The sequence below is a fragment of the Cynara cardunculus genome (assembly GCF_001531365.2).
Source record: "Cynara cardunculus var. scolymus isolate 2C chromosome LG 9, CcrdV1, whole genome shotgun sequence".
NCBI lineage: Eukaryota > Viridiplantae > Streptophyta > Magnoliopsida > Asterales > Asteraceae > Cynara > Cynara cardunculus.
The window spans coordinates 11,751,564-11,762,577 of record NC_037536.1 but is presented as its reverse complement, the minus strand read 5'-3'; the positions used below and the strand labels follow the sequence as shown (position 1 = coordinate 11,762,577).

Genomic DNA, 11,014 nt, shown 5'->3' with positions numbered 1-11,014 from the left:
ATATTGTGATAAAAAATAAAATTAAAAGATTTTTAAAAYTAAAATTGAAATTTAAAAAGATTCAAAAAATATTAAAATTAAAAGGATAATAATGGAAATGATATCATAAAATCTTTTAATACGATTACACGATCATGATTATCATTATCTAATAAACGGTTAATCATATGATATGGGTGTGATAATCATGTGATTATCACACAGTTATCACATTATCGCTTATATCAACACGATTTGGTGTGATTTGGGTGTGATAATCATGTGATATTCATACAATTATCACATTATCGCTTATATCAACACGATTTGGTGTGATTTGGGTGTGATAATCATGTGATTATCACACAATTATCACAAGGATTCCACTCGGCTAGGGTTAACTTAGAAAATCGACTACCGATTTGGTATGATATGGGTGTGATAATCATGTGGTATCACTATCATAACAGCGCACTCGATTTGATCATGGTTTCGATCAGTTAGGGTTAGACAATCACACAATTATCACAAGGGGAGAGAAGAGAGTGAAAACGAACGTGCAAAAAAAAAGGGATAATTATGACTAATTAAAATAAAATAAAAATTATAAAAATTACTTAATTACATTACTGTCCTTATTAATTTATTTATATTTAATATAAGTTAATTTATTAATTAAAAAAGTTTGAGGTTATTAGGTTGTTCTTGCGTTCTCGTAAATCACAGAGATTCTCGTTTGAACCTCCACCTATATATATATATATATATATGTGTGTGTGTGTATAATACTATAGATAAAGATGAAGACCATTAGCGACTAGCCTCTTCTCCGGCCTCTTTTTTGGGCCATCGTGCAACCGTCCTTTACCACTGCATCATCCTGTACCTCCCAACTGTTTAAAGCTGTTTACATACCGGATGCTCGTTAGACCCAAACTGTTCAACCCACCACAACGACGGTTTTGGACAAAAAATATGATGGCTTCAGACTGATCGAGTTGTTACATTAATGGGAAAAATTGGACCTGTTAAGATAATACGATGACCATTTGAAAAGAACCTAAAGAGATGAAAATACGTTCAATCTCCACTTGATTCTCATTTTCCCCATCCCCTTCCCGATTCTCACTTTTCCATTTATGTTATTAGATCGTGAAATATTTGGTTTTTAACGAATTACATTATAGAAAATATAACAAATGTATTCTTTAGTTGATATTTACACGCATTGTTATTAATAACTTAAGAAAATATATGAATAATTGGTTGAGATAGTGGATGAATTGGATCAAAATATTAGATGGCTTTCAATCCGATCTAATGGATAATCAGTAGTTATATCCAATGAATGGAACACATACGATTCAGTCATCCATTGGCTTGGATTGGAACATATGTCCAATATTAGTTGAATTAGATTAGATCAGATGGCAGAAACCAACATCTGATGGATAACTGGATCAAATTAGGATTTTAACCGATGAACAACCCTATTTTACGTGTAGGTTGGGGAGGGGGTCTTGAGAAAGAAAATTAGAGAGAAAATTGGTATTTTTTTTTTGTGTTTTTTTGACATTTTGAAAATTTTAAAGGAAAATTAAGAAACTAGATAGAACGAGAAAATGTCCCCCTTTTAACGGTTGGGGGGGGGGGGGGAAGGTGCTTACCGTAAGATTATAAGATACAAAAATGTGAACACGAATAAACATTGTTGGTTAGCATGTTGGTTACTAAGTTTTAAATAATTATTTGTCGTAGTTATTTATGTCGATGACAGTGAAATATGATCGGTCGATTTTCACTTTTTTCCCCATCAACCAAATGCTTGATGATAAATGGTTTTAGACAAGTATTTAAGGATTAAAGGTGAAAATTCAGTACCATATTGAGTTTGCAATAAAAAATGAAGTAAGAAAACTACTAAGTACATTAGGCCTGCCTCATCTTAAATGTTTATTTATGATATTGAATTAAATATACAACTCCAATTTTAAAATAAAAAATAACTTATATTATAATAAAATAAATTGTATTAAGCATAAATTCTGTAATTGTATTTAAGGATTTAGAATAACAATCAAATTTTCAGTTTGCCTATTTTTTTTTTATTTTGGTCTTAAAAAATCATCAATAGGACTTGAATTTACAAAAAAAATCATTTAATAATAAAGTAAATTATGTTTTTCGTTTTTACAGTTTGTTAAATATTGTGACTTTGATTTTTTTTGGTTTTAAATTGGCAGTTTTGCTCATGTTATCTGTAATTTATTACTATTTTCATTTATAAAGTTAACTTTTACTTTTATGTCGTGTTTTCGAAGCCTTTTTTTACGAAGGAAAAGAAAGGAGGGAAAGAGGAAAAAAGTAATAAAAACTTGTGTTATTAAATTTTTTAGGAGATAAAAGAAAGGAAACACTACCAGAAAACAGGCTATTTCCGGCGTACGAAATCCGCCGGAAATATATCGGCGGATTACCGTGGGACAACAAAAAAGTCAACTTATGTTGACTTCCGTCGGAAATATACCGCCGGATTTCTGGTGGAAATATCCGCTGGTAAATTAATTCAATTTAAAAAACCCTTAAATTTTATCTTAATTTAATCAAGATTTCTTAACTAAACCGGCGAAAAGTTTCTTGCGGCCGGTATATGCCGTTAAAATAAATATCCGCCAGTAAACTCGTCAGTAAATTAATCACCGGTGTCAACATTTTCGGCGACAATATCCGCCGGAAATGGATTCCGGCGGATATTACCGCCGAAAATGTTGCCTTGTTTGGTAGTGAAAGAAAATTAATTAAAACTCTTTAAAAACATTATTAAACTTACAAATGATATATTTATAAAAATGACATTTTTTTTCTTTTCTTTATTTACGGTTCAAGAACATGAAAAATTAATTTCTTTTATTTTTCATCCTTTTTGAGAAAACAAATAAAAAAAATCATTTTCTCTCCCTTTCTTTTCCATTTCTTTTCTTTATTTTTTCTCTCCAAATTTTAGAACACTACATTATGAATTATAAATTATAAGAACGAAAACAACAATAGATTATAAACTATAGAGATGAAAATTAATTTCAAAATTACAAGAAAAAAAATAAAAATATTCAACAAACCACGTAAAGAAAGAAATAACGACATTTTTCACAACTAATTTTGTTTGTATTATCTTTAATGAAATCCATAAAATTCAAGGGTTTTTTAATAAATAAAATTCGAAGATTTATAGTGATTTTCTAAACTTCAATTACCAAAATAGAGTTAATGACGCAAACAATTTATCACACATATATATATATATATGTATATATATATATGTATAAATATATGTATATATATATATAGAGGGATGTTATTCTACACCCATCATTTCTATAATTAATTGGGTTGTAAGGGTTGTACAAATGCACAAGGTTGTAAAAGAAATATACCCTATATATATATATATATATATATATATATATATATATATAAGGTTGTGTTCAATGAGACCAGTCTGTTTTTATGAGACCCATTAGATCACTTTTTACACTTGAAACTCCACAATAAAACGCTGTAAAGTTAACCTTCACAGTTGGTTTTGCTTTGAAAGTTCGGTTTTTTTATGCTTGAGATGGCAAATGGTGGTTTGATTATGGTGATGACTCCATTGTTAAACCCAAACTATTCCAACAGATTGCATGCTCGCCTCAAACTTGAAACTGTCCAAACCTAATTATCCTGTTTCCTTTATGTAGAAAAAAGGGGAAGGTTTGTCTTCCACGACAGCTAGGTCTTTTCTTTTTTGATATTCTAGTGCTTTTCGGGTTGGTGTACCTTTTTAATGTAATTATACATATAATATTATTGTTTTTACGTTGATATAAATATTGTGTATATTGGCTAAGCTCCAGTGTGAAACAGAGCTAGATGACATGGTTCCTGATTTTTGGATCAAAGCCATGCACGATAGGTACTCATATTGGATGAGTGCTGCATGTGACTGGACCGTGGCACAGACCTATCCCGGTACTTAGCAATGCGACAGTGAGGACTTCTCACGTATTTGATTACACCGTTCTATATGGATCCCAAAGAAGTCGAGAGGGAAAATTCATGATATCGGGTCTTTTTCATTCCTCAAGTGGCTCATGTCGAGATCGAAAACGAATGTTGTGCGCTTTATAAGATAGTTAGCAATTAACAACATGAAAATTATGTTTAGTTTCATGGTGTGAAATATATTATAGATGAAAATTGTGTTGGATTTCATGAGGTGAAATAGCATATTGATGAAAATTGTATCTTATCACATGTGGTGAAATAATATAAATTAACAATATGTTTGGATTTAGTGAGGTGAAGTAACATATTTATGAAAATAGTATTTTATTTCATAAGGTGAATATGTGTTTCATCTGGTAAATCTATATTAACAAAATGACGATTATACCATTTTTCTAACTAACAACATCTTTAAATTAAAACAACATAATTAAAACCAAATTAGGGCTTATATCAGTCCTCACGATTATCATCCTTTTTGTGGTTCTCATTTGATTAACGTTCCTTTTAATCATAACATTACTACTACAAACCAAATTAGGGTTCGATTTCAAAAGAAATCAATTTGAAACGAAATCGATTTGGGTGCCGAAGAAGCGAAATCTGGATTCGACATTGTTTTATGACAGAGAGAGAATAATGAGAGATTTAGAAAAACGGATGGAAGATATTTTTGTTTTTCTTACCAATTTAATTCATCTTGAAATAAACTATGTGAGAAAAAGAAAATTATAGTGGTAAATAGGAGTGGACCCACATGGATAGATTTGGTGTCACCAGTCACCACTTCATGGTTCATCGTAAGGAAAAAATTCACGTTTTTGAAAGGTATCACTATATTGTTATGTAGGATGTCACCGTATGATTTTTTAAAGGTTAAATGCATTAAGTAGCAACATACTTTCATAAATTTTCTTATTATAGCATTCTACTTTTGTTTTTATTTATTACAACAATGTACTTTCAAATTATATTTTATTAAGGTATCTTACTTTAAAAAATCTACCCATTATAGCAATGAGTAACCTGCTACCTTTTAAACCAGTTAACCCCTTGACTTTTTTTGCTTTAATGAGGTGACGTGGATAACACATTGATGACTTAATTAAAATAAAAATAAAAGTCTATTTCAAATTATTATTAGTGATTTTCATTTTTCATTGCTATGATTTAAAAAACTTTTAATTTTTTTGACTTTTTCTTATTAAATTGCATGCAAATTAAATATTATAAAGTAAAATATTTCTTAAATAAATATGCTACATTATTTTCGAGATATATTTTGTTTGTAAAAATACTAACACTTCTTGTTTTATGTTGTTCAAAAAGATACATATCTTTTAAAGTTCTCTCTAAAATGTTAACGAAATAAATTGTGTTTTATAATTTTTTTAATATTGTTATATTAATAAATAATTCAAAAAAATCTAATTAATTTAATATATTTATACATCATGAATTTTTTTTGAATAAATATAATATATGCTTTAAAAGATAATATTTTTTGGTAAAAAATGAACAATTCTTATTTTCTTTTTTCCAAAAACACATATTTTTAAAAAAATATTAGTGAGATAAGTTGTCTTATACTAGTTTTTATTAATATTGTTATATTAATGACTAATTTAGAATTTTTTAATTCATTTAATATATTTATTAAATAACATGTAAAATATCTAAATATTAAAAGTAAGATACATTGTTTAATAAGAACTAGTAAATGTTATAATAAAATAATTTTGAAAGTACAATGTTGTAATAAAAAAGTCACATCGTTATAGTATATGTGGACATCCTACGTGGACAATAAGATGACATGAATATCTGGTATAATGGGTAGATTTAAATCAAAATGTTACCATATAATCAACAAATTTTTCAAAGTACAATGTTTTAATAAAAAATAGTTTGAAAGTATATTGCTGCAATAAGAAAAACTAAAAGTACAATGTTATAATAAAGAAATTTATGAAAGTAGATTGCTACTTTGTGCATTTTACCCATTTTTTAAAACTGAAATGTTACTATTTTAATGGATATTGTTTTTGTATGAAAGGCCAAGTTCAAGTTCCATGGTATTATACGACTATTGTATTTTTCTCAAATAAGAAAAGAAAAGAAAAGGATATAATTAAAATATATATTAATTAATTAATACGAATAAATCCAACAACCTTGAATTAGGATCCCAAGTTGGAATAATCTTTTTCCGAAAAGAAAACAACAACAAAAATGAAATAAAAATGGTTGCACGGCTGCATCGATCCCATCCATAATCCACTTTACTTTTATATTCCATCGATTCAAAAAAAGTACATGCAAAACGAAGGTGACGATGACATAAATCAGATCACTCATTCCCTCTATAAATACCCCTTCACTCCACAACCCCATTACAATCAAACCCATAAACCAGAATTGAAGAAGATGACGGCCATGGAGACGGTGTTGTCTCGGTCTTTGAGTGGCGGTGGTGGTGGTGGTGGCGGCGGTAGCAGGTGGTGTCCGACACCTGAGCAGGTGATGTTGTTAGAAGGAATGTATAGAGGAGGTCTGAAAACACCGACGGCAACTCAGATACAGCAGATAACTGCAAGACTCTCTCTTTACGGCAAAATCCAAGGCAAAAACGTGTTCTATTGGTTTCAAAATCATAAAGCTCGAGATCGGCAAAAGCTTCGAAAGAAACTCATGAGTATTTATCAACACCAACGTCTTTACTCACCTTATCATCATTCCTTACCCATTCAGGTAATCAACTCGATTCTCTTTGATTGTGTATAAGATGGCAAATTCAGTTGATTTCTAAGGTGTTAAATGTGATTAGAATCTTGTTCAAAATATACTGATAATTGTGGATAACAAGAGTTGAACGTTGTCGGATTTCGTTTCTCTGGTCTTAAGAATTAAAGATGATATAACAAGTGTTCTAAACCTAATTAGGGTTTCAGATGTATGCGAATTGTTTAAACCAGAAAAAAAGCAGGTTGTTTCTATTTTAAACGGAATGCAATATTTTTTTGATTAATCTGGATATTCAACCCGCTATGCGGGCCGACTCCCAGGACGACAATCTGCTTTGCAGATGACCTGGAGTCACCGCATTTGAACCTCCGTAGCCACAAGAAGATTTTTATTCCTCCTTGGATTTGAACCTGAATGCTATATTTTTCTAAAACCTTTTTAACATACTTCACTAAATTCGATCTAAATAACACATAACCCATCTGCAAAAGTCGTACATAACCTGATTTTGTCAAAATCTTTATAAAAGTAATTTCTAATATAAGGTTTACTAGGATAAAACGGTAATATATTTTCAAAGTAATTAATTAGTATTTAATTTTGATGCTGGTTAATTGGTCTTTAAAATTCAATGGTTTAATTCTTCCCATGTGGGATTGGACTGGGAGCATTGGAAGTGGTTTATTTCATGAACAAGAACTATAATTTTTTTGGGAACTTCATGATTATTTTGCAACAAAAGTATATGGGGATGCGTAAATGGTTATATATATATATATATATATATATATAGTGTAATTATCTTAATCTTGTGTGATATATATATACATACAGGGTGGTGTAATTGAAGATACGTCAAGCTGTAAAAACAGGGTCAACAAATGGAAGGTAGATCCCCATGTCGATCAGACCTGCAACTTCAAGTGTGATTGCCCACTCATGACAGTGATGATGATGGAGAGTACAAGTCCATATTGCACAAGAGTACCACCCAAAACTCTACAACTCTTCCCAATTACCACAACCAAAGACGATCTGTGCTCCACCTCTAAACCCTAGCTAATTGATATGGACAAGACTGGAACCTTTGACATTAGAGTTAGGCTTTTTAAATAAATTCAGCCATTCTTTCCTTAGCTCCCAGTTCTAGTGTAAGGTCTTTTTTTGTAATGACTTGTATATCGTGTAATAAAGATTGTACCTTGACATATGGTGCTGTGACTTGTGGGTTTCTGTTATGTCACTAGACGTTTGCATGCCAGTAGTACTATATAAAGAAACATGAAAGATCTGAATTGCTATAGAAGCTAGCATTTACTCATGGAATTGAAACGTCCATTTCACAGACTTGGGATATGCAGTGGGATTGCCGAAAAGCTTCTGTCTTTGCTTCATTCCAATTTTCTTTTATATATATATATATATATATATATATATATATATATATTCCTTTTTAAATTACCTTTTTTCTTGATCTAAACAGCCCCGTCTTTATAAACTTAAACTAAACGATCCCATTAAGACCTCTTATAAAACTAAATTACCTTTTTTCTTGATCTAAACAGCCCCGTCTTTTTAATTAAGCAAAAGAACAGTGTTTTTAGTTTTAAAAAATTGATTACACTACGAGTCTATAACGTATAGACAAACAGTACCTGTGGATGCTAGTAAGGTTTCAGATGGTGGATCAGTACTTTATGATTTGCATAGACATGTCTTGGAACGAAGTCAGACCAAATTTACTTGTGTTACAAGACTGTCAGCAAGCAAAGTAAAAGTCAAATTGCAATGCATGCAAAATTCAGCTTACACCAATATCACAGAACTCTCACCTACAAGGTGTAAAACCTTTACTTTCGGAATTCAATTCAATTAGGACTGTCTAATAAATTCGTTTTTTGATTATTTAAGATATTAAATAATCAGATTTAACTATTATTGCAATAGGACTGGTTCTTGATGTTAAAATTAAAATTACCTAACTACCCTCAACTTTAATTGCTTCGTATCCGGTGACGGATCCAATAAATTAATGGTAATGGTAATGGTAATGGTAATGGTAATGAGACTGGGAGAAACCATGTAAGACGAGGATAAAAATAGAAAATTTAAGCTAATCAACAAACGTTTTTGGTTTTTAACTGGGGACCTTTAATTTCCTCCGGTCTATGACCATCTTATTAAATGATCGAACTTAAAAACGACAAAATTCTCAATATGTCTACCTTTTTTCTATGTCAAAACCTTTTACATGTGACCAATTTTGTGAATGATAAGTTGTTTAAAATGTGATTCGCTTTCACGAAGGACCTTTCAAGACTTGCATAGACATTTCAATACGTTACAGATTTTTAGCATGACATTTTTTAAAATGTATACATCTTTCATAAGGAAAATTCTTTAACATATATACGACTATTTTTCGTAGAGAGAATTTCTATAGCATGACTCGACGATCATGTATGTTCCTGACATTTTTTTATACCCTGGACAAGATGTGAAAAAGGGCACTCGATAAGTACGATTTTTTTCAATATATTGTTTTTATTATCAGAAATAATATTGAATTCATATAAAACCATTTTTTTGAGTATTTGTAGATGCATGATCAATCAATAATCATTTCTAAATTAATATTATTTACTAGAACATTTTTATGTAGCATCATCAATTTGTTTCTTCATAAAAAACATTCTATGATACATTTTTGGTACATAAAATGACATCATTTGAGGTAATATTAATTTTTCTGATTTCCGAATAACACTATGTAAATCAATGTAACTAGGTTTGTTTTCCATGTCACCTCATGTTAATATTTTTTTAACATCATTTTAAACTTTTATACTATGATCTCAAATTTGGGAAGGAAAAAAAAGAATGAGAAAGGAAAAGAAAAATAAAAGGACGGAAAAAATAAAGTTTTTTATTTGTGTTTTTGATAGAGAAGTGAGAGGAAGGAAAAATAGTGAAATAAAATTAAATTTTGATATAATTTCTTTTTTCTTTTCCTTTTTTTTAAAAAAAATCTCGAGAACAAAATATTTTTCTTCCCACATTACTTTCCTTTCTTTCAATTGTAAAAGAAGGCTAAAGAACATAGCATTAGAGTTAAAACAAACTTTTCTGCAATCATCAATCTTATAAATAAAAACCCACTTTTGGTTATAGTTTGAGATCTTATTATTCTTTTAGAGATAGAAGAGTACTAAGATTTATGCATTCAATATTACATAATAAAGAACAAGTATGAAAAAAAAACAATTATAGTTTTATTATTTTAAATATAGATATAAGTTGTACCGTCTCATATGGTTGGCAATTTTTTCAAAAGATGGTGGTTTTTTTAGCTAATAAAAATCTACTATATTCTAACACAAAAAGAGAATTCATGCGATGATGAAATAATTAAAAGAGTCGATTGGAGATGAATTATGGAGAATATATCAAAGTTTTTGAGACAAATAGTTTCAAACGTCAGTATTAGATAAAAACATTTAGAGAAACATTAAACAATATTATATAATGAACGACAAATTAACCTTTTTATGTATTTTCTTCTCAAATTTATTTAATTAATACATGTTTGATATATTTAATTAATACACGTTTGAGTCTTTAATAGTTAATGTAGTACCAAAATCTTTTCTGGTCTTATTATATACTTATTTTTTTTATGTCTCTTCTATTTATTAATTTTTTTGAACTACTATTATATATACTAAAAAAATTTGGGCCCCTAATTTTTGTGGGTCCTGGGCGTGCGCTCGGCCTGTTCTCCCCCAGGAACGGCCCTGTCGACCGTTATTAACTTTAATACAATAGAAGTGTTTTGAAAAGTGTCATGATTAAAAATGGATTATACTTTAAAAAACTTATTGTTGAGAAATTTATAATTTATTAAAAATTTGTTGGAAGTCCGTCGATAATAGTACCGTCGACGGTTTAAAAAAATAAATGCAAGTCTCATTTTTGTACTAAGAAAAAAAAATACACACAAAATTACATATGTACATGTATGAAGGTAGATGTGGTTTATTATGTAACTTTTAAACCACCTCTTCAATTGTTACAACCAATGCAACGACCATTATTTCATCTATGGTCAGGATTTTATCATTTGGAAAGGGTAATTGATTAATATTTTTTCAATTTATTTTCTAAAAAATAAACCAATTAAGGGTAAATTCAGAATAATAATTTCATGGAATCTCAGTATTTTGAGATAGCAAGCGGGAAGTCA

The 11,014-nt window shown here is 29.5% G+C and overlaps 1 pseudogene; it reads left to right on the top strand.

Moving 5' to 3' along the window:
* Window positions 1–6,342: 6,342 nt before the first annotated feature.
* Window positions 6,343–7,830, top strand: LOC112517779 (annotated as a pseudogene).
* The last annotated feature ends 3,184 nt before the right edge of the window (window positions 7,831–11,014 follow it).